The sequence below is a fragment of the Colossoma macropomum genome, unplaced genomic scaffold (assembly GCF_904425465.1).
Source record: "Colossoma macropomum unplaced genomic scaffold, Colossoma_macropomum, whole genome shotgun sequence".
NCBI lineage: Eukaryota > Metazoa > Chordata > Actinopteri > Characiformes > Serrasalmidae > Colossoma > Colossoma macropomum.
Genome location: NW_023494874.1, coordinates 19,375 through 44,619, shown reverse-complemented (window position 1 = coordinate 44,619; position 25,245 = coordinate 19,375). Strand labels below are relative to the sequence as shown.

Here is a 25,245-nt window from a genome sequence, read left to right as displayed (position 1 = left end):
GTCTGGTTCATTTCAACACTGTAGTGTTATTCATTCTCTCTCTCTCTCTCTCTCTCTCTCTCTCTCTCTCTCTCTCCCACTAAGTGATGAGTGCAGAACAGCATTGTTCAGTCAGTCAGTCATTGCGGGGACAGTATGGAGTTCAGGTCACTCTCTGTAATACTCTGTGAGTAAATGTTCTCATTATGTCTTCAGCAGAGTGAGAGCTGCTGTATGAAGGTACTAATATTCAATCTAAATGATGAGGTTGGGTGTGATTATGTACTCTGTAAAGAACTGATGTTAATTTAGTGGATCTTCTGCAGTAATCTACTGTATTCTGGGAGAAAGAGGTCCAGATTATCATCGAAGAAGTTAAAGTGTTGGATTTTACAGTTATTAACTTTTTGCATACTGCAAAAGTGGCTGGGTACTTTGTTCAGTCTAGAGCAGCCTGTCTCTGAATATTGTAGTGACGGGGAGCAGGGCTTCCCAGCATTTTTGTTTTAATATTCTATTCCACAAACTACACATTTGAATGTATTTCGTATTGTTTTGTTATTCTTACTTTGTTGGTGTTTGTGTTTCAGTAAGTAGTTCATCCTGTAATGTTGTAATTAATAGATATTTGATAACTGCAGTCTTTGCAGTCTTAATGATGGTATCAGTGCAGTAATTGCTGTAATGTGATGGTAAATTCATGGTGTGATTGATAAACAATCTTAACTGTGTAACTTTCTGCATGAACATTCAAGCATTTACATTTACATTTACATTTACAGCATTTAGCAGACGCTCTTATCCAGAGCGACTTACAAAAAGTGCTTTGTCTTTCCAGAGAAAGTATCTTTGCTAGTTACCAATAGGTTAAAAAGAAAGCCAGTCCTGAGCTCAGATACTGCTAGAATCAGAAAGTCATTGACACCTAGTGAAAAAGGAACAGAGTTAAACACAGAGCAGTGCAATACAATACATAAGTGCTGTAAAATACATTACAATCAATACTTAATTCAGTGCTCATTTAAGTGCTGTATAAACAGATGTGTCTTCAGTCTGTGTTTGAAGACAGCGAGAGACTCTGCTGTACGGACAGCCAGTGGGAGTTCGTTCCACCACCTGGGTGCCAGCACAGAGAACAGTCTTGATGCTTGCCTTCCACGCGCCTTGAAGGATGCCGTGTCAAGCCGAGCTGTACTCAAAGCTCGAGGCTCGTGGTACAGTTCGAGATTTCACCATTGCCATCAAGTAGGGAGGAGCTGGTCCATTTTTGGCTTTGTAGGCAAGCATAAGGGTTTTAAATCTGATGCGTGCAGCTACAGAAAGCCAGTGAAGGGAGCGCAGCAGTGGGGTGATGTGGCTGAACTTGGGGAGATTGAAGACGTGTCGTGCTGCTGCATTCTGGATGAGTTGCAGAGGCCTGATGGCCTGCATTGGAAGACCAGCCAAGAGCGAGTTGCAGTAGTCAAGCCTTGAGATGACAAGAGACTGCACTAGCACCTGGGTGGCCTCTCGAGTGAGAAAGGGTCGGATCCTCCGGATGTTGTACAGGAGAAATCTGCATGACCGAGTTAGGTTCGCAATGTGAGTCAAGAACGATAACTGGCCATCCAGAACCACACCAAGACTTCTTGCCTCTACAGATGGGACAATCAAAGAGTTCTCGATGAGATGGCAAGATCATGATGAGGACCTGTAGTTGCAGGGATGAACAGCAGCTCAGTCTTGCTAGGATTGAGCTTCAGGTGGTGAGCTGCCATCCATGAAGAGATGTTATTAGAAGCTCACTAGACAGATCTGCACATCTATACATGCTGTACTACACAATGTAGTAAAACTGTGGGTCCTCTGAAGGCTGTGGGTTCACATTACAGCACATACAAGCTGTACATTAGAACAATATTATTTCGGCAGTCAGAGTGGAACAGTATAGTCAGAGATATGATAGTGAAACTGCATAGAACAGTCTGAAGAAACTGCTGTTTTCCACATGCACTTATTTCACTCACTGTTTTTTTCGGCTGTTGTGTGGAATGCTGGTCTTCTATGGCAAAGTGACAAAAAAAGTACAGCATATTGCTCTCTCATCTGTTTGTCATGAGGTTCCATGACTTTGTTCACACATGGTATTTGAACACCGAAAACAAATCTGAAATATTTTTATAAAAATGTGTGTGTTTTATGGAACTTGTATACACTCTTGGTGTTCCCGGTCAAAAATGACCAGTTATTGGAAATGAATCTATAAGACTACAATTCGTGTATAAAAGAGTTCAAGCACATATCAAGCACATCCACAGCAACCAGAGAAGGAGGAGTCAAAAGAAAGAGGTGCCAACTGTGTGCACCAGGAGATAAAAAACTAGCTTTGTGTGCCACAGATGCGGTGTATATATATGCAAAGAACATGCAATGACCATAGTATACTGCCCCACATGCTCATGAGAGGACAAAACTGAGGAACATAAGGATAACATTATGGTACTGTCTTTTCAGAGTACAATAGAAAATTGTAAATATGTTCATACAGTGTATGGTTCAAGCATTTCTCTTAAATTTTCCCTGTGTACATTTGGGCTTTTGTTGTTAATAAATAAATCATTCCGGTCAGTTTTGACCGGGAACACAAAAGTTGTTATTTTGTGCCACAGTTTAGAAAACTTAACTGGTTTCAAAAAAGTGAATTTGATAAACATTTCAGTGACGTACTCTGTGACAAACACTACAATAGGTTTCATCTTAGTATTCGTTATAGTCAAAATAATATGTATGTAATGTTTTTTTCTCTAAAAACGGGCGGTATGAGCTCAGGTAAATGAGGCCTGCAGGACATAAACAGCAAATACAAGTTCAAAACTTATAATGTTCACAAGAGCTGAAGTTCATAAAAAGATCTAACACAACATTAGGTGATAATATATGTATTATTGTTGATTTATAATGGAATAAAATGATCCCGGTCAAAAGTGACCGGGAACACTATGAGTGTTAGCCGAAACGAACACAACAGGAGGGTTAAAGCAATTCACTGCTAAATTACAGAAACTAATCACACTTGACTGAAATACACTGTTTGCTGTTGGAGTTTAGATTCTTGCTGCTGCAGCATTAAGAACTTTTTTTGTGCTCAATCTGGACAATCATAATTCAAAAGTTAATGCTATTGTAAGCCACAATGGAATAATGAGGGAGATGAAGCAGCAGCTGAACTAGAATTGATGCTGTTTATTAATGGTAAAAAATCAGCTCTTGATCAGCAGATAAAACTTCATATGAATCAAATCACACTTTAAATACATGTATCAGCCTGTGTGTGTTTCAGGCAAATATTAGTGATTTGTCAGAACTGCATTACACATATAGTCTCATGAAGTGAAAACATTTTTTAATCTTTAACGCTTCCTTTATAGTCTGACTTGTGCTGCTCTTGTGCATTTTCTTGAAGAAAGGAATGATTTCTGTGTTGACATCATGTTTCTGTTTCTCTCCCTGTTTTTAGTGTTGGTTTCACTTGTTCAAGCTGGACATGCTCAAGGTGATTTATAAACAGTGAAATCATCATATTGTGTGTGCTTGTTTCATTTCCTGGAGAGCTGAAATACTGTGTTCATAAAGTGTTCTGAAGAATAAGAGCTCTGTTCAGTGATAGATGTGTGTGTACTGCTTGATTGTTAACGGACCAGGAAACCAACTGCGCTGCTTATAAATGCGAATAACGCATCGCTACTATGTGAGCTGCAGTCTGCACGTTGCGAAACAGGGCTTTGCACACGACCCGTCTCGAAAATATTTTACTGACACCCGTCTCTATAACGAGACCAAAACCGAAGTCATAAAATCACTGAAATAAACGGGCAGGACGGCTGTAACGCACTGCGTGGACATCACCACTGGATCTTATTTCACCGTAACTGCGCGTTTTATCGCAGATGAGTGGCAGCAGCGTCTCCTGCTCTGAACAAGAGCAGTGAATGCGCCTTCTACAGGGAGATTGACTCGAAAGGCTCTGAATATTCTGTAATAACTTTTGCTAGGACGAATCAGTCTGAACGAAACAACATGCAATGTGCTCCTCAGTATAGTGAGCTTAGAAACGCTGTATAGAAAAAAAAAAAAAAGATGCATTGAGATGCATCGATAATCGTTTTATAATCGCATCGCAGCCCTCTGAATCGTAATCGAATCGAATCATGAGAATTTGATTCCCACCCCTACAGGGCAGTATGAGCCAGTTCTGACTGTGCAGCCTGATCGGCCACAAATATTCAGTGGAGAGACCGTCACACCATTCCAGGAGAGAGTGTAGCTGATTGGACGTACAGCTGGGACAATGATTACGTGAAACTTCACTCCTCAGATGAAAACTATTACATCATAAGAGACATAAAAATGCATCACAGTCTGAAATGCTATTGTTATGGTTTGGGGAAAGGAGGCCAAGGAGTCTCTCCTTCGATAATGAAGTGACTCTCACAGTAACAGGTACATGTCTGGTCTAGTATTCTTTTAACGTGAACTGTGAAATATAATCAATTACTGTAAGCATTTCATTTATAAATCTCTAATTGTCAGAGCAGTGTGTATTTGGCTGGTTTACAGTAATATTTAACCAAAAGCTTCACTGATCCTGATACCTACTGGACAGATGTTTATTGGAGAGAAAGTAAGTCTCAGATGTGACATATAAGGACACACAGACACTGAGTGGAGATACAGCTGGTATAAAGATGGTGACAGTAACCATCTAGTTTATTCCTCTGATTGGAGAAAAGGGTATTCCTTCAGTGTTGCAGAGTCTGACAGTGGTAAATACACCTGTAGAGGAGAGAGGAGGAGTGACTCTCAGAGATCAGAGATCAGTGATGCTGTTACACTGACTGTATCAGGTGAGTGTATTAATCTATTATTCACCTTAATCAGGAGCAGGCCTCAATGCAAACACCCGGGCTCAGCCTGAGATAATATGTTGCTCTTTTTTGACAAAATCAGATTTCATTGCAAGAGGTCTTGCTATTAATTAGCATTAACTACCATTAACTAACAAACTCTATTAAATATAATAGTCCTGGTCTATTAATACAACCTGCTAAAAATATGATATTCAAGCATTCAGAAGAAAAAAACTGCAGTGTTTTTAGTGTTGGCCAACAACCTCAAGGAGCTTATTTATCATAAGATCAAATGCATGAAATAAGTCCAAGCAAAGGCAGTTACAATAAACCATGAAATGTGATACTAAACAAAATAATGTTCTACATGTTATTGTTTTCCCTGTTAATATTTTTCCACCTTTAAATGACACAAAGCAACATAGATGTTATGACAAACAATAATTCTCACTATAGCATCACATACAGGTGCCTTTGCTCCTCTCTATTAACAAACTGTCTTATGTCCGTCTAGAAAAGATATAGAAACACTTTGTAATGTACAATGATAGGGAAATGCTGAATGCTGTGTTATGCTGTCTTCTCTGCTTTCCCATAAGCCCTTGTCTCGTGCTCTGATGATATAAATATTAGCTATGCAGCAACAATTAGCCTGTTCTGTGTTATCATTATGCACTACACATTGGATTGTGTCATAAAATAGCTAGCCAGCTAGCTTTAGCTGCTGCTTCATGGGTGGGGCTGAGTTCTCTGATTATCTACTGAGTGTGTAGAGCTATACACAGTTTCCAAAAATGTTTTCTGGTACGGCTTCTTTCTTGGGGATTTTACACTATTCTTCTCACTAATAGCACAAATCATCACTTTTTATGCACAAATCATTATTGCCTATGGATGGAGGTCATTTGGAGATACAATAATTTGGCTGGGATTTTTTAAACATTGTTATTGCTGTTTTTTAACTGTATGCATAATTGTACATTGCAATGTGGAATTTCATTTTTGTTATGTTGCTCTGGCGAGTAAATTCAAAAAATAGGTTATAAAAATATGACAGGAGGCAGATCAGGTTTTATAGCATAGGATGGAGCAGATTGACATTGTTTCACATCATCACAGAACAGTAACTCTCTTATACTCACTGTACATGGTGAGCTCACTGTCATTTCATGTTTGATCAGCGCTAAATATTAACTAACTAAGTTAATAATTCTTACATTTTGTTTTCAAAGTGCTATGCAGACATTTTGCTCTTATGTCACAATATTTCTCTTTTTAATGCCACAGCTTTACCCAGAGCTACATTGACTGTAGAACCCAAATGGAGTCCTGTGTTCACTGGAGAGTCAGTCACTCTGAAGTGTGAGATAGAGTCTTACAGTAACTGGAGATATCAGTGGTATAAAGGCAGCAGTAGAACTGATCAGTCTCAGACAAACACCTTCACCATCAGATCAGCAGCAGATCAGGATCAGAATCAGTACTGGTGTAGAGGAGAGAGAGATTACAGACCCTCATCATCACAGAACAGTAACAGAGTGGATCTCTCTGTTAAAGGTGAGTAATTACTGTGACTCTGAGATCAGAGTGTGAACTCTTCATGGTCTGAACTGTGTGCTTCATCTCCAACAGCAGAAAAACCTAAACCTGAACTCACATCAAGCCATAAAGAAGCTGCACTGATAGGAAATCCAGTGGTTCTGTACTGTAAGCTGGATCAGTCTGCTGGATGGAGGTTTTACTGGTCCAAACACACACAGAACCCTGAGAATGAGATCAAGACTGAAACACACTCCTACAAAATCAGCTCAGTTAGTGTCTCTGATGGAGGACAGTACTGGTGCAAAGCTGGGAGAGGAGACCCAGTCTACTACACTCACTACAGTGATGTACTCTGGATTACTGTTACTGGTGTGTGAAACAATTCACAGTCTATAAATACTGCAGATAAAATTATGTCTCACTTCTTTTACTTCAGGTACCACTGACACTTGTTCCCATAAATTGCAGTTCTATAACTATAATTGCAATGATTATGTACGTGTGTGTGTGTGTGTGTGTGATAACCAAGTGTTCAGAGGAGAGACTGTCACTCTCAGATGTGACATACAGGGAGGAGGAGACACTGAGTAGAGCTACAGCTGGAATAAGGATGATTATACTTACAACTCACTCAGCACAACACAGCAGAATATAATCAGCTATGTTACAGAGTCTGGCAGTGGTAAACACACCTGTAGAGGAGAGAGGAGGAGTGACTCTCAGAGATCAGAGATCAGTGATGCTGTTACACTGACTGTATCAGGTGAGTCTGTGGGTTGTTTTGTGATATCATTCCATCAGGTGAGGTTGTTATTGTGTCTAAGTAAATTAACACTGTGTTTCTGTGTAACAGACAGAGCTCGGGCAGTACTGAGAGTCTCTCCACAGAGCTGGCTGACTGAAGGAGACTCAGTGTCTCTAAGCTGTGAGGTCAGAGGCTCCTCTACAGGCTGGACATTCAGCTGGTACAGAGATAAATATGAGCTCCTCTCAGACAGCAGCAGAGGAGCTGGAAGCTCCTACACACTCAGCCCTGCTGTTCTTAATCACACAGGAGTTTATGTGTGCAGAGCAACAAGAGAAGAAACAGCCTATTACACACAAAGCAATCCAGAGCCACTATGGATCACTGGTGAGGAAATATAGCTACAACAGTGCTGAGTTGCGGCAAACATTTGCATAAATGAAGAATCACTTAAATGAATTAAACTGAGCAGAAAACTTAAATTAATTATTCTTAAATTTGTCTCAGTAGAAATTATAATAAATGCAGTATTGAATGGTGTTTTAATCTTTAAAGAAGTGATTAGACCTAAGAATTTGGCTCTTTGCCAACTAATCAGGACAACAATAATCATACTGAATGTTCATTTCTGTATCTAAGGTGTTTCTCCTCCAGTATCTCTGATGGTCAGTCCCAGCAGAACTCAACACTTTAATATTCTCTCTCACTGAGCTGTGAGGGACAGAGTGACTCTACTGGATGGAGAGTGAGACGATACACACACAGTGAGAAGGTGTCAGATTGTTCATCAGGCTGGGGATCAGTAACAGGATCTACATGCAGCATCAGCTCCCTCAGCACATCCCACACTGGAGTGTACTGGTGTGAGTCTGAATCTGGAGAGAGCAGTAATCCTGTCAACATCACAGTGCACAGTGAGTCTACATGTAGTGTCTACTGTGTTAGACCAAGCCTTGCAAACTGGCTTCCTTGCAGGTCACAGCTCTGCAGAGATAAGTGTTTTATCTCGTCTAACATTCTGAAGTGAATTCTCGGAAGCTTTGCTAAGTAGCTAATATATTGAATCTATCAGGTGTGTTTATTGAGGCAGATCTCTGAAGCCTTCGATGGTTCTGTGACTGAGGGAGATCCTCTGACACTACGCTGTTTATATCACTACACAAAACCCTCAATCCTCACAGCTGAGTTCTATAAAGATGGATTATTCCTCCAGACTCAGACTACAGGAGAGATGATCGTCCATACTGTCTCAAGGTCAGATGAAGGTCTCTACCACTGTAAACAACCAAAGGAAGGAGAGTCACCACAGAGCTGGATCTCAGTCAGAGGTAAGAAACCTATGATGTTATTTGTTTATTATAAAACTGATTTAATAAGACAATAAAATATTTTAAATTATTAGTTTAACATTGTATCTATGTCGCTGAATATTTTAGTGTTTACACATTCTGCTGCTGAATCTCCTCCTAATCTGGTTGGAGTGGTTGTAGGAGTGAGTTTTGCTGTGCTGTTCATCATCTTACTGATACTGCTGTGGTGCCTCAAAATTAAAATTGTCACTTTGTTCTCACATATGACTAATTCTTTATATACTGTATTTTTCCTCATGGAATACTCAACTTAGTGTCCTAACCTATTAAACCAAAATGATTCACTTTGCAAAATGCATGGTGTCCAGTAATAAAGTATTTATGGAGTTCAATATTTTTCTGTTGTTCTTCTTTTGTGTAGGAGATGTACAATTTTATGACACTGTTGAAAGAGCAGGTAACAGTGGCAAAAGTAACTGTTTCATGTTAAATATGTTTAACTCCGCCTACAGTCTTGCACTGACTAACTGTACTCTGTATCAGGTGATGCTGCCGATGAGTCCAGTGATGTCACTCACTCACAGGTCATGAAACAAAACAAATCCAAAAACAAAGGTATGTTCTGATTAGATATTTGTGATGTTTTTTTAAATGTACATTCTTTAAAAAGATGGTTTTTCAAGAGTTCTTTGGTAAAGAAAATTCTGTACTGTATACTATATAGAACCATGAACACTCAAAGAACCATTTGAATGATTAAAGGGTTGTGGTAATTAATAATGATAAATTCTCTTCAGATTGATGGAGAATGTGATGTATACAGTTTTACACAGAAGGTTCTGTTGTTCCGATGTCAAGCTTGTCACAAAAGAAGAACATTTTGATAACATTGTGCTATATAGAACCCTTTTCAAAAAGATTCTATATCTACAGCACATTCTCCATCAATCTGAAGAACGATTATACTATGTAAAGAACCCTTAATCATATAAAAGTTTTTTTGAGTGTTCATGGTTTATACAGAACCAATTTCTTCACTAAAGAACCCATAAGTGTTGATCAAATGTATCAAATTAGATGTTTCAATGCAGACTGGATAAGAGTAATGTGGAATATGTATGGACATTTTATCATTGGGGTAGTAACGGAATACTTTTTTGTATTACCTTTTAAATGCTCCTCGCTGACTTTTCATATTCAGTGCCCCCCAACATGAAGTGGGCTTGTGACTCAATCTGTCAGTTATTTATAAAGCCACTATAACTCCTTACCCTGGCAGTTTCATCCTAACTCACACCTGCATCCTAAATGTGTTTCATGACATCACAGGAGAGACGTTTTATGACATCATAGGTGTTAATCAACCAAAGAGGTTCGGATGTTTCAGCCACATTCATTGCTAACAAGAGTACATAATCAAACAGCCATGCAATCTTCATGGACATTGGCAGTAGAAAGTGTTGTACTGAGGACTTCAGAGACTTTAAACATGGTACAAGTTGGAAGTAAATGAGGAAAAAGGAATAAAAGATGACTGAAGAAAGAATGAAGGATAATGATTGATATGGTAGGTTTGTAGGTTGATTTTGGTAGGTTATAGTGTTACTGTAGAGTGCTTGGGCCAGTAGTACGTAAGTGTTCGCTAAGTTCAGGTTCACTCTTTACTAACTCAAAAAAGGTTGGACAACATTAACTGTTTTAACTTGAGTCAGACACTAAATATTTATACCATCCTTCAGGCAAAATCATGACTTCACAACTTTTTGGTGTAGATATTGCAGCTAAAAGCCTTAAATGCTGTGTGATGTGATTTTCACGTACAGCTCTGATCATCAAGCTAACATCTATAGCTCCAGGTCATCAAGACTCAGACACTGTGTATGGATTAGTTAGCTGTTACTAGATAAAATGTTACTTAGAGGCTGTTGTTTCAATCAAATGCAGTAAAATGATAGTTTGAAACTATTATCTATTAACTAGTGTTAACTGAGGACTTGGTGAAGAAGTACAAACTGCCATGCAGTTCAGAGGAGGAGTGTTCAGTGCTTTTTATCCATGTGGACCTGTGGAGCCAATGAGGTTAAAGGCTGATTACATCATAATGGATTAAATGAGAGAAGGAGAAGGAGCCATTATGACATCATCAGCTTCTGCTATCAGAATATTTACAGTTTATGAACATTCTGTAATGTATCTCAATGAGACAATATTGTTGAAATGAAAAAAGATTAAAGTTATGTTCTTTAGACCAACTTTGAAAAAATCAAGGATTTATAGTCAGGTCCATAAGTATTCAGACAGTGACAGATTTCATAATTTTGGCTCTGTAAACCACCACAATGGATTTAAAATGAAGCTGTCAAGATGTGATTGAAGCGTAGACTTTCAGCTTTAATTCATGGTTTAAATAATTAATATTGCATTATCCGTTTAGGAATTTCAGCCATTTTTTACATAGTCCCTCCTTTTTCACAGGCTCAAACATTATTGAACAGTTGCAAGGCCAGGTGTGGTCTGTTCCCTCAGTATTTCTTGACACATTAAGAAGATCAAAGGTCTGGACTTAATTCCAAGTGATGAATATGCATTTGGTAGCTGGTCATGGGGAACTCTCAATATGCAGGCCAAAGAGGTGTTCATGCAAGTGAAGAGGGCTGTCATTAGACTGAAGAAAACAAAACAAACCTGTCAGAGAGACAGCAGAAACTTTAAGAGTGGTCAAATCAACAATTTGGTACATTCTTAAAAAGAAGTAATGCACTGGCAAGCTTAGCACCAAAAGCCTGGAAGACCATGGAAGACAACTAAAGTGAAGAATTCTTTCCATGGTGAAGAAAAACCCCTTCACAACATGTAGTCAAATCAAGGACATTCTGGAGGAGGTTGGTATATCATTGTCCAAGTCTACAAGAGACTTCATGAACATAAAGACAAATGGTTTACTTCAAGATGTTACCACAGGAAACATTCAAGAACAGAAAGGCCAGATTAGACTCTGCTAGAAAACTTCTAAACAATCCTGCCCAGTTCTTGAACAAGATTCTTTGTGGAGATGAAACCAGGATTAACTTGTACCAGAATGATGGGAAGAGAAGCTTATGGAGAAGGAAAGAAAGAACTCATGATCTGAAGCACCACATCATCTTTCAAACATGGTGGAGGCAGTTTTATGCCATTGGCATGTATGGCTGCCCATGGAACTGCATCATTGGTGTATATTGATGATGTGAGTGCTGACAGAAGTACCAGGATGAATTCTAAAGTGTACAGAATTTTACTTTCTGTTCAGATTCAGTGAAATGCTGCAAAAAAACTGATAGGATGGCATTTCACAGTACAGATGGAAATGACCCAAAACATACAGCTAAAAGCAACCCAAGAGCTTCTTAAGGCAAAGAAATGGAATGTTCTTAAATGGCCAAGTCAGTCACATGACCTCAACCCAACTGAGCATGATTTTCACTTAATAAACACAAAACTGAAGGTAGAAAGACTCACAAACAAGCAACAACTGAAGGCGGCTGCAGTAAAGGCCTGGCAATGCATCTCTAGGGGGGAAACTCAGCATATGGTGATGTCCATGGGTTCCACACTTCAGGCAGTCATTGACTGCAAAGTATTTGCATCCAAGTATTAAAAATAATCAGTGTATGTATAATTTATAATAATTCTGGATCGGGCCTTGTCGAGGCGGAAGGGCTTGTGTGGTCTAGGGATCTTCAGAGCTAAGTCATCGGGAGCAGTATACTCCTGGTAGGGTCTCCCAGGGCGAACAGGTCTGGAGTGAAGACCCAGACTAACTCGATCCAAAAATCCTCTATGAAAAATGGACACAGACAATCGTGTACCCTGCCCGGGAGAGGGTCACCGGGACCTACCCCTGGAGCCAGGCCGAGTGCCTGGTGGCCGGGCAGCCCACGTAACCTGGCCGGGCTTAGCCCGAAGAGGCAACGTGGGGAGACCATGTGGGCCCACCACCCGCAAGGTCCAGCATGGGGGAGTGGTGCAGTGCCGTATAGGCAGTGGGAGATTGCGGGGGGGCCCCTGGTGGCCTAGGCCCCTGCGGCAGAAATTGGCTCTTGGTACGTGGAATATAACCTCACTGGGGGGGAAGGAGCTGGAGCTTGTGCGGGAGGTTGAGAGGTACCAACTAGATATAGTTGGGCTCACCTCCACCCACAATGTCGGCTCTGGAACCAAACTCCTTGATAGGGGTTGGTCCCTCTCCTACTCCGGGGTTGCACAGGGTGAGAGGTGCCGGGTGGGTGTGGGGATACTCACGAGTCCCCGGCTGGCAGCCGTGCAGTTGGAGTTTGTCCCGGTGGACGAGAGGGTCGCCTCAATGCAAATTAAAATCGCAGAGAGGAAAACTCTGACTGTTGTGTGTGCTTATGCACCAAACAGCAGGTCGGAGTATTCGGCCTTCTTGGAGCAAGTGGGTGGGGTTCTGGAAAGGGTCCTGACTTCAATGCTCATGTTGGACTTCAATGCTCATGTTGGCAATGACTGGGAGACCTGGAGAGGCGTGATTGGGAGGAACGGCCTGCCCAATCTAAACCCGAATGGTGAATAGTTATTGGACTTCTGTGCCAGGCATGGTTTGTCCATAACGAACATCAAGTTCGAACACAAGGATGTTCATAAGTGTACATGGTACCAGAGCTCCTTGGGTCATAGGTCAATGATCGACTTTGTTGTCGTTTCATCTGACTTGGGACCATATGTTCTGGACACTCGGGTGAAGAGAGGTGCTGAGCTGTCAACAGATCACCATCTGGTGGTGAGTTGGATCAGATGGCAGGGAAGACCGATGGTCAGACCCGGTAGGCCCATGCGAATAGGGAGGGTGTGCTGGGAACGACTGTCAGAAAGATTTTAACTCCCACCTCCGGGAGAGCTTTTCTCATGTCCCGGAGGAGGTAGGGGACATGGAGTCTGAACCTGTTCAAAACCCCTGTTGGTGCCTGTCAGGGCGGTAACCCAAGAACCCCCTGGTGGACACTGGGGGTGAGGGAGGCCGTTAAGCTGAAGAAAGAGGCCTTTAGGGACTGGATGGCCCAAAGGACTCCCGACTCAGCAGATAGGTACCGACAGGCGAAAAAGGTGGCAGCCGCAACGGTGGCAAATCCAGGGCGTGGGAGGAGTTTGGAGAAGCCATGGAAAAAGACTTTCGGTCGGCCTCAAGGAGGTTCTGGACGACTGTCCGGTGACTCAGGAGCGGTCGGGGTGGCTGCGCCCAAGCTGAATTCGGGAGGGGTGGGGAAGCTCTGACTTCAAATGAGGATATTCTCCGGAGATTCTTAAGGCTCTGGATATTGTGGGGCTGTCGTGGCTGTCACGCCTCTGCAATATTGCATGGACCTTGGGAATGGTACCCTTGGACTGGCAGACCGGGGTGGTGGTCCCTATTTTTAAGAGAGGGGACCGGAGGGTGTGTGCCAACTATCGGGGTATCACACTGCTCAGCCTCCCTGGGAAAGTCTATGCCAAGGTGCTAGAAAGGAGACTTCGACCGTAGTTGAACCTCGGATTGAGGAGGAACAATGCGGATTCCTTCCCGCCCGTGGAACAATGGACCAGGGAATTTGCCAACCCAGTCTACATGTGTTTTGTGGATTTGGAGAAGGCTTACGACCGTGTTCCCCGAGATATCTTGTGGGAGGTCCTCCGGGAGTATGGGGTGCCGGGGCTGCTACTCCGGGCCATTCAATCTCTGTACTCCCGGGTTGAGAGCTGTGTTCCTTACTCGGCATTAAGTCGGACTCTTTCAGTGTTAGCATTGGACTCTGCCAGGGTTGTGCCCTGTCTCCACTCCTGTTCGTGATATTCATGGACAGGGTGTCAAGGCGTAGCCGTGGTCAGGAGGGCATTATGTGTGGAGGCCGAAGGGTGGCGTCTCTGCTATTTGCAGACGATGTTGTTCTTTTGGCTGTATCACATGGATGCCTCCAGCGCGCACTGGAGCAGTTTGCAGCTGAGTGTGAAGTGGTTGGTATGCGGATCAGCACCTCCAAGTCTGAGTCCATGGTCTTAGCCCGGAAAAGGATGGCATGCCCACTCCAGGTAGGGGGAAAGGACTTGCCCCAGGTGGAGGAGTTTAAGTATCTCGGGGTCTTGTTCACGAGTGATGGGAAGAGGGATCGTGAGATCGACCGCAGGCTGGGACAGGCAGCAGCAGTAATGCGGTCGCTGTACCAGACTGTAGTGGTGAAGAGGGAGCTGAGCCGTAAGGCAAAGCTCTCTGTTTACCGGTCGGTCTACATCCCGACCCTCACCTATGGTCATGAGCTATGGGTAATGACCGAAAGAATGAGATCGCGAATACAAGTGGCGGAAATGAGCTTTCTTCACAGGGTGGCAGGCTACACTCTATTTGATAGGGTGAGGAGCTCGGCCATCTGGGAGGAGCTCGGAGTAGAGCCGCTACTCCTCCGCATTGAGAGGAGCCAGCTGAGGTGGTTCGGGCATCTGATCCGGATGCCCCCTGGATGCCTCCTGGTGGGGGTGAACCAGGCACGGCCTACCGGGACAAGACGCCGGGGTCGTCCTAGGACGCGCTGGAGGGATTATATCTCCAGGTTGGCCTGGGAGCGGCTTGGGGTCCCCGGGAATGAGCTGGAGGAAGTTGCGGGGGACAGGATTGTCTGGGATTCTCTGCTCTCCCAACTGCTACCGTGACCCTAGCTGGACTAAGAGGTCAACGATGATGATGATGATGATGATGAATTTAACAGGGGGGGAGGGATAAAACGCAAAATGTAGTATAAATACAAACATAAAACAGGGATGTTCAAACGTTTGCATGCAACTGTTTATAGATGATAGCATAGGTCATGCAATGTAACTGACAATATACAGATGTCAGACAAATCTATTTTTGCTTACTAGATGGGAAATATTTTTGCTGAACACAGGAAGGCACTAACCACACTTGAGCCCCTTGAGTAAGTTCATATCAGGCCTTCAATCTCTGCAGCAGGTTCCTCTTATTAAAAATAGTCTAGAGGGGTAGGAGGCAGGGCTATTGTGGTTTAGATCATGCACTCAAGTTTTGTTTTAAAAGACAAAAACTAGAGAGACTTTCAAAAAATTGGATACTATGAATGAATCTCTTTTATTGATAGAACTGCAACTGTAACTCAGCCAATATTGATCCTGACCATTAGGACCCAGACCTGCAAGCTGAAAAACTCATGACAACAATGTCTGAGTGGTGTTGAACAATCATGCTGCTCTGTGCACGTGCAGTTTTGATCATCCCGTTTGCCTGCTTTGATCTCTTTCACTTCTTTCCTCATGCGTTGATTCAGAACCTTCTAATGGCTGACCGCTGACACTGATCTAACATGCTCAACTGACCAAAACAGAGCTGACAACAGCCAACTAGAGCCAACAGTGCTTAACATACCACACAAACTATGGGTGACAATGAGCCACTGACGCTCAATGATGGTGTATGATGGCCAATGGTGTGTCAGGACCCCTAGATATTTAACAGCAAAGCTTCAGTGAAACGCTTCAGTGTCTGTATTTTTAACATAATTCATTCTTGAGCATTTTAAGTTGACTATTTTGGGTTCATATTTGCTGTGCTATGATCATTTCAGCAGGTCTAGAGAGGCCTGAAGAGGATATGAAGTTCATACTGTATATTTAGGTTCTTAACACAGATCGCTGGATCTCAGATCATTTTTACTCATATTTAATCTCATATTTAATTTTTTTTAAATGTATATATATATATATATATATATATATATATATATATATATATATGGTCCACTTATAACATTTGTGTGGGTTTACATAGGAAAAAGTCATAATTTATTTTTATGTGACCATTTCTTCAACAAATTGTTTCTGTTATTGTGCCTTTAAGACTGATATGTGTAGTGGGGTTCTATCATTGTACTGTGCCTCCTTATAACAATCTTTATAACTTCAGTGTGAATGGGCAGTGTTAAACTGCTGTAGGCTGAATATGTGGACATACGTAAATGGCTTTTTCATGACATCACAAAAACATTGGGCCTCATTCACCAATATATTCAATATCAATAATGTTTTTTTTTCTTAAATATGTTGTTGTGAAAGATCCTAAGAAAAAGTTCAGATTCATGATTTGTTCTTAAACCACAGAACTGTTCACACCTTTGTGGCCTTGAGTGTGTGTAGATTCTGTTCTTACCTAAGAGCAAATCCCAAGTAAGAAAACCCTGGTGAATGTCAGAATCTTCGTGAAAACTTCATAAGTGGGTTTTAAGAAATTTCTTCTTAAGAACAGTTGGTGAATGAGGCCCAATGATTTCAAAATAGGCTGTTTTCACAGCTTAGTTTCTATATAAAGACTGTATAGACGTGTGAGTGAATAGTACATTTTGAAACAATGCTTATATACAGTACTATATCAAAAAAGTGAGTAAAATGATCATGGGTCCCTGAAGCATTTTCCTGTCCTTAAGAGCCACAGCATTTAGGCATTTATTGTTTCTCCTGGCCAACTTCAGCCACAGTGAAGCTCTTGGGAATTATATGAGATTAAAATTGGATATGTTAGTTGAAGTCACTGCCCAGCTAATTTGTTTATCTAGAAGACGGGAGGATTCTGGGGGAATACCCTCAGTATCAGCATTGCTCTGCCATCCTTCAGTGGATAGCTAAAACAACATGACTAAGCACACCATCAGAAGCTCAAGCAATTTAGTCCAGATGAACTCCAAATAATTGCTCTTATAGAATAGATTACAGCAAAAAACAGAAAGCAGAAAACAATTGCAACTCATATCTCAGCAACCTAAGAACCTGCTCCCTTTACTACTCTGGCACTCCCTTCTATTACTTATCACTCCCTTTATCACTCTGAGTTAACCACTAGTGGCACTCTGTCGAAGTCATACAGTAGTCTTACACAGAGCTTCTGGGAAAATTAAATTTGTTTATTTTCCAGAATATAAAAAGGAACCAGAAGCACTACAAAAATAGAAAAAAGGAACAAGCATATCTGAGTGGTGCAGGAAGGCGCACTTAAACATACCCCAACCGTTACACTTCTTTTTTTTTCTTGTGTTCTGTATGTGATACAAACTAGTTGACCGTGCTCTGCTATCAGTACAGTCTGATGTCATGTATGTCTTTGAAAGCACACCAAATGTGAGAAAGGAGAAGTGTCACACTTCACTGGACGTTCTCAAAGAATGAGAATCAGAATTAGTCTATGTATTCTCACTCTGAGTTACAGTAAGTGCATCTTCTAAACACACATTCTCACGACATAAATGGCAGCCATCTACTGTAATGTGAAATTTAAAAACTGTGGGACAAGAAAGGCAGGTGAGGATGAACCTTCCAGAGGTGAGTTAGAATTTCTTTTTTTTTCCATTAATGAATGCAAAACATTTACGGGACAAGAATAACAGGGTTGTATTTGTTATATCATGCCATTAATGTCATGTCATGCATGCTGTAAACCTGTTGAATTGTGTTGCTGAGTTGTGATCCTAAAGTGTAGTTACATTTTGTGTTGTTTCACTTAAAGTTAGAATTCGCAGAGTGTCCCAGACTTTAAGTGCAGTGTGAAGATTTCACTGGCAGGAAATAACTTAATAGAATAAAATAATAGAAAATATACGTGATTGTAAAGATTGTTTGTAAAGAACGGAAAAGACAATATTGCTGATGCAATTAAAAGTCATATAAGCAAAGTAAGTACAATAAAGGACAATGCAATTCTGTGATCATGTTGTGGTTTGAGCTGGATCTCAGTGGATGTGTGAAGTACCACACAAGGGTGGCATGTGTTAAAAACACAAAGTGAGTTTCCTGAAAGCTTCATAGCTTTAACATTGTTTTATTAAGAGTAAAATGTGAGGCAAAGAGATCATTCAAATTGAATAATCTGCTAGCTTTCTTATAATAACAAGTCTCAAGTCAGGCTTTATTGTCATTTCAGCTGTATACAAGTACACAGTGAAACGAAACAACATTCATCCAGGGCCATGGTGTAACACAGGAACATGAGTGCGAGAAAATACAATATACACAGAGCAGACAATACAGTATAATAAATAAATATGAAAGACTTACAATAAATACAAAACAGAACACAGGCAGTACAGGGCACTGAGAGTATGAGGAACCAGAGCAGCAATATACAGTATACCGTACTTGGTTGATACAGTGAGTCTAGCTGCTACCATTGTTAAAGTGAAGTAAAATGTGCAAAAATGCAAAGTCATCAGAAGATTCACCTAAATTATAGAATTTCTTACTTCAAAAGATATACATAAAGTAATTCATATTTTAAGCTCATCCTGCCTGAATTATTGAAAAAGTATTTTGTAAAAAGTATTTCAGCATTAGCCAGTCTTGCATGCCTTCAGTTTGTTGAAAATGCTAGAGCTACACTAAAAAATAAAAGTACCAGAACCAGTTCTTTGTGCATTGCCACAGAAGAACCACTTTAAGTCCCCTAAAGAACCTTTAAAAGGATGGTTCTTTAAGAAACCATTTTGTAAAGGAGATGTGAGTGTGATGCAAATACACAATAAATTGTTAACTTTTATACTACCTAAGCTTTTAAAAGGTTTGTGTGTGTAATCACCTTTTCAAGCATGTTTTTTGGGAACCAGAAGTGGTTCTTCTGTGGCATCACTTACAGAACCTATTGGTGCCACTTTAATTGTTAAGAATGTAGACTGCAGTTGCATGCAGAGATGAGGGATCATATAACCCCAGTTTCAGCATCCCTCAGTTGGCTTCCAGTTCACTTGCAATATTCAATATAAGATTATAGTGTTTGTTACTAAGACTGTGAATGCACTGCCCCCTCCACACACATTGGATATGCTTTGTCGTCCCTGATTGATTAAAAGTAGTTTTGGGTTTGAAACTGGGGTTTCACGGTAGCTAATAACATATCCTAATAACATTAGGATAAACACAAGAGTACATAGTGATTTGATGTGAGTGTGTTAGCTTAACCATTTCCAAACCTCTCCTTCACAGTTACCATTAAATAATTAATACTTTTTTATCAATACATTAAATCATGGGTGCTGCTGATGGATTTTAACAAATCCATTCAGTGACTGGAGTACATTAAGAAGTTCTTCTAACCAAGATGTCAATAATGTTGCTGAAAACAATGGATTGTTGGTATATTCTTACTGTATTTACATTTATTATGTACATTCTAATGTTATAAAATGTTTTAAAAACACATATGCCAACCAGCCAGAACATTAAAACCACCTCCTTGTTTCTCCACTCTTTTGTCCACTTTATCAGCTCCACTTACCATATAGGAGCATGTTGTAGTTCTACAATTACAGACTGTAGTCCATCTGTTTCTCTACATACTTTGTTAGCCCCCTTTTACCCTGTTCTTCAATGGTCAGGACCCCTACCGAACCACCACCAACCACCAGAGCATGTATTATTGGGGTGGATCATTCTCAGCACTGCAGTGACACTGATGTAGTGGTGGCGTGTTAGTGTGTGTTGTGCTGGTATGAGTGGATCAGACACAGCAGTGCTGGTGGAGTTCTTAAACACTGTGTCCACTCTCTGTCCACTCTATTAGACACTCTTACCTTGTTGGTCCACCTTGTAGATGTAAAGTCAGAGACAATAGCTTATCTGTTGCTGCACAGTTTGTTTTTGTGTTGTCTTCTAGTCCTTCATCAGTGATCACAGGACACTGCCCACAGGACACTGTTGGCTGGATATTTTTGGTTGGTGGACTATTCTCAGTCCAGCAGTGACACTGAGGTGTTTAAAAACTCCAGCAGCACAAAGGGCACCAATATGGTAAGTGGAGCTGATAGAATGGACAGTGATTGTAAAAACAAGTGGTTTTAATGTTATGGCTGATCGGTATATACTGCCATAAGGTAAAAACTTTTAAACCGTTTGTACTGCACATTCTTTTTGATGTTTTACCAGCTGTTGCACAAAATGAGGATTTAATCTACTCCACAGTGAGATTCTCTACAGAAGGTGAGTCTGTGTAACTATTCATACATCTTCTTGGTCAGTTTCATCCATGAGCAGAGAAAGCTGGGGGGGGGGTCATGTTGTCACACTTTAAATTTTCTGCTCAACGCATCTTGTGTCTTTGTTTCTTTTTCTTTTTTAAATGTGACAAAATTATTATTATTATTAATTTCAAACTATATTATTTTTTTAAGATTGTGATTTAAATCTTATGATGACTATTTTCCAGTGCAGCTTTATGTCCTTGCGCTGAAAGAGAAATGCAGTCTGCACGTCCTCTTATATGCATCTTTACTTTAGCAGACTGAGCTAGCTCATCTTTTCCAATATTCAAGCATGACAAGGATTTAAAAGTGAAGTTAACTGAGCAGAATCAAGCTTGGGAATATAATGTCATAACGCAGTGCACTATGGGTGATCCACCACTGTGGCAGGTTTACACAGTGTAAGCTAGTTAAGTGTATAGTAACACGCCACTTTGTTAGAAACACTTTCTTTGCCAGTTGGTTCTTTGTAGACATAGAGTTAGAAACTTTAATATATATTACAATACATATATCATTTTTTTATTATTATTATTTTTTACAATTGTCATTTGTGTTAGCCATCCCCTAGCCCTTGTGGTCCCCTCAGTGTTAGACCACATTATGCCCTTGGCCTAGAAGTGACAAAAAAATATCTGCTCAGTCAAGGTCTTATGCTGGCCTCTTTTGATTGATGGATGGACATGGCGTATACATAGTGTTGTTTAATATTTGAAAAATAGACATTTTGTTATTTTAAATGATTGTTAAAGGGATTTTAGACCTTTGGTCTCATGGTTGCCAGCCCCTTCTGAAACCTGCATGCACACACAAGTTTGAATTTCTCCTGTTCTAACAGACCCTAACTAATTTATAAATGACTCAGTGAAAAGTGAGTGCTTGTATGATATGTCTTTTTTGCCTGTCCTGTCTACTTTTAACAAATGTGATTTTAAGGCTGGACCAGACTTTATCAGCAATCATGCTACCAATTTTTTGATTTGCTTCAAGTTCTGGTACCTCTGCATGATCTTGGATATGGCTATATTTGTCAGTATTCACTAGATTCTCTTGTTTCCTGCTAATATCTGAGCATTCTTGGCTATTTCCAGTCCTGAAATATGTGTTTATCTTCAATGGGACTACATTTTTCTGGTCGGGATGCAATTTTGAGTTCTACAACTTGGTTTTGATCTTACAGCAATTTAAGTATTTCTCAATACTTGCAGTTTGTCCTGATATTCTTGGCCTCAAGCTAGCAACAATTAAAGAATCTACTTCCATGGCTACAGGACAAACAGTGTTAAATCTGTCATCTCTATCTTTGTTCGTTAGGCCTTGTGTTCTTTACACCCCAGTGCTGAAACAAATTTTCCTCTGAACTCCACACTGAACAATCAGTTTGGCCTGCAGGCTTTCTTTAGGCAGTACATAGGTCATCGTTTAATTTCTAAACCATCGTTACATTCTTCAGTCTTAAATTCAATCTTATTTCTATGTTTAATTACTTTACTTAAAAAATGTTTTGTTTTGTTTTTTTTTTCTAATGTCTAACGTCTGCGGTGACAACAGTCCACTGCCAAAAGAAATATCTGGTCAGTGGCTTTCATTAATGATGTTCCTTATAAACCATTTCTGTTCTGGCAGCTGGCCCTAGCCACTCTGACCTGCATAGACCAGAGGACCCTGCTGACCCCTCACCTGAGCCAGAGTCAAAGGTTGTGACAATTGGACAGGCAAAAGAGAGAATACTGTGGATTTCTCTCTGTGCTCTCCTTTTTGCTGGGGCCCTCATCATCGGAGTGCTCTGTGAGTCTAAACTCTAATATATATAAAAAAATGTGTTACTATTTAAGTTTCTTGTTTTTGCCATTGCTTTATGAACTTGTGCTGCTGTCAGGAGAAAAGACACTCACTGTAACTTCTCATTCAATTTTTTCTGAATATGAAAACTGTGGATCTTCTGTTTCTGTTCACCAGTCATCTCTGGCAACGTTTCACATAAAGAAACCTTGCACCGGCTCACAGGTTAGTGTCTGAATGGAAAACAGTGTAAAATTCTGAAAATGGAAAATCTGCTTTAGGAGAACTTGAAATGGTGATATTCACTAATATCAGTCTCCATAAAGACAACAGAGAAGGCGGTAAATAGACTAGTTCACTGGAACACTAAACACCATTATGGTTGGGATAACATGTACTTAAAGACTGGGTGTAAAAACACAGCTCAACACAAAACTTTTTATGTTTATCCCTGACAAATCTAAACTTTTAAACCCTGGTTTCCCAGTAGTCCACTCAGCTGCCCCCCCACTACCAGGCCAGTGCTTCGTCCCTGGCCATTACCCTGACCAGATTCCTGTCACTCCAATCCCCATTGCTGGTCGGCCCTGTCCCACCCTCTTGCCTCCTTATTGGGCCAAGCCTGTTGTTAGGCTGATAAGTTTGATGCAATTTAGCGTGGCTTAAATGTCTGCCAAAAAACTCCAATTAAGCATGTAGATTTTAGCATGTGTTTCATGTGCGAAGAATATAAAAGATGTGGTAAAAATAAATATTACCCTTGGAAAGGGAAAAATAGTTCCATTAAACTAAACTATACATTAGCTTAGCTATCATTGGACAAGTAATAGAAGTCAACAACAAGATACCAGTGACTGTATGTGGCCGATATTCACAGGTACAATGATACAGCCAGAAAAGTTATGTGGAAAGAATTGCCAGTTTCATGTATTCGAGCTAAACGAGGTGCTGTTACCCTCACTATAAAGCATGGGAAGAGGACAGCAACAAATAAGCATAATGTTAAAAATACAGAAATACATATACTCACCACTGAGGTACACTATGAAGGTTTTAAACTACTATTCCAACAATTTGCTAACAGAATAAGTCTGTCTGAAAACTTTATCATCCCTTTTCTGAACTGTGATCTTCAAAGGCACCTGGAATCCCTTCTGCATTTAAAAACACACTCCTCCATCATAGACAGTACTAGAAATATAATCAAGACCATCAAGTTGTAAACAGCTGGCCAAGCTTGGTGACCAGAATTTTTACCATAGCTTTTTGGCAAACAAACCAAGACATCTTTTTTTCTCCTAAGTTAAAATTGTCAAACAAACTATTTGAAGTGGTTTTGTTGAATCAATTTTTTTGAAAACGAAACATCATATTTTTGTTAACAACCTAACTTCAGGCAACCTAACTTCAGGCAACGTGCCCCTGCACGTCATGCTATGATCCAGGGGTCTATGCTAAAGTTCTTTATGTGGACCTCAGCTAGTCTTTTAACTCCATCAAACTGTCTGCTAGTGGATCATGGATTTCCTGACAAACAGGATACAGCAGGTGCATGTAGTAAAACACTTGTCAGACACCCAGCCCCTTAATTGTGGAGGGCCACAAGGGTACTCTCACTCCTTCTCTTCAGTCTCTACCCCAATGACCGTGTCTCCATGTTTCCTGTTGTGAAGATCCTGAATTTTGCAGATGACACCTCCATGGCTAGCCACATAACCATCGGTGATGAATCTGCCTGTAGAAAGAAAGTTGAGCAGTTGGTGTCCTGGAAGATTCAGGCTCATCAATACCAGCACAATTAGACAACAGCTTTTTCCTCAGAGCTGTTACACTCATTGACTGAAGTGGACTCCTTGAGTTTTAAATTTAATTTTAAACAGAACCTAGCAATCCTCCCTTACTATGTAACTGCAGATTCATATAGATCTTATATATGATACGGGAAAAAAGCACCAGTGTTTTTAAAACTATTTTCACAGTGTCCTGGGCAGAAGCCAATCAAAATCCACATGTAAATGAACATATACATATTATTGACCCACTTAGTGAAGCACCAGTAGGCTGCCAAAAGAAACAAAAACATGAAACAATTAAACTAGAATTTCAGTTTACACATATGAAAATGAAATTAGATTAATCAAACATAAAATTGTATGCAGAAAACAGGGGCTGTACAGTATGGTGTTAGTTAAAACTGCCAATCTAAAATCCTGCTTTTTTTTTCCTCTTGTACTCCTGCGACAGAAGGTTGCTATGATGTTCAGTCCAAATAGATTAAAACATGCTGTTGGTTAATCAACTGAGTGTGTGTGTGTGTGTGTGTGTGTGTGTGGGTGTGTGTGTGATTGTTGAATATGGGGTCAAACGTTTGGGAAGACTGTAGAAAATATAATTTAATCAAGATTGGCTGCTTATCAGGGAACATTACCATCAGTGGTTCATGTGTTATTATTTGCAGAACTATGTCTGATATGAATCAGCATATTTAAATTCAGCAAACGAGCTGCCATTCCTTATGCTGCCTTACATAGCACAACAGGCCAGTAATCCTCATATGACTGAGCAAATGTGTTACCGCCACGCTGTTTGCTGTCAAAGTCATAGCACTGTGGCACTGTGTTTTATGAATCTGGCTCATTATGTGTACAAATTGAAACTACAGCCAATGCAGCCACCTTAGACTACAGTTCCCAGAATCCCTCAATTAATCACGTGACTCAGGATAACCGATCCACCTATCAGTGCTCTGCTTCTCCAAACTTCTAATCACACACACCTTTTTCTCCCTGAGTATAATCAGCCTGTTTGTAACCACACTTTGCAAAGTATTGTCACTTTGTTGTGCATACCGAGTGGTTCTCACATTTTTGTTATCTCTTTTCCGTGTATGTCCTATGTTACATTTATGACCTTGATTTTTGCCTTGCTCCTTTGCTCAGTTCTAGATTTCTGGTTCTTGACTT

At 40.5% G+C, this 25,245-nt stretch overlaps 1 pseudogene; it reads left to right on the top strand.

Moving 5' to 3' along the window:
• The first annotated feature begins 1,150 nt into the window (after nucleotides 1–1,150).
• LOC118800364 lies at nucleotides 1,151–24,084 on the top strand (annotated as a pseudogene).
• The last annotated feature ends 1,161 nt before the right edge of the window (nucleotides 24,085–25,245 follow it).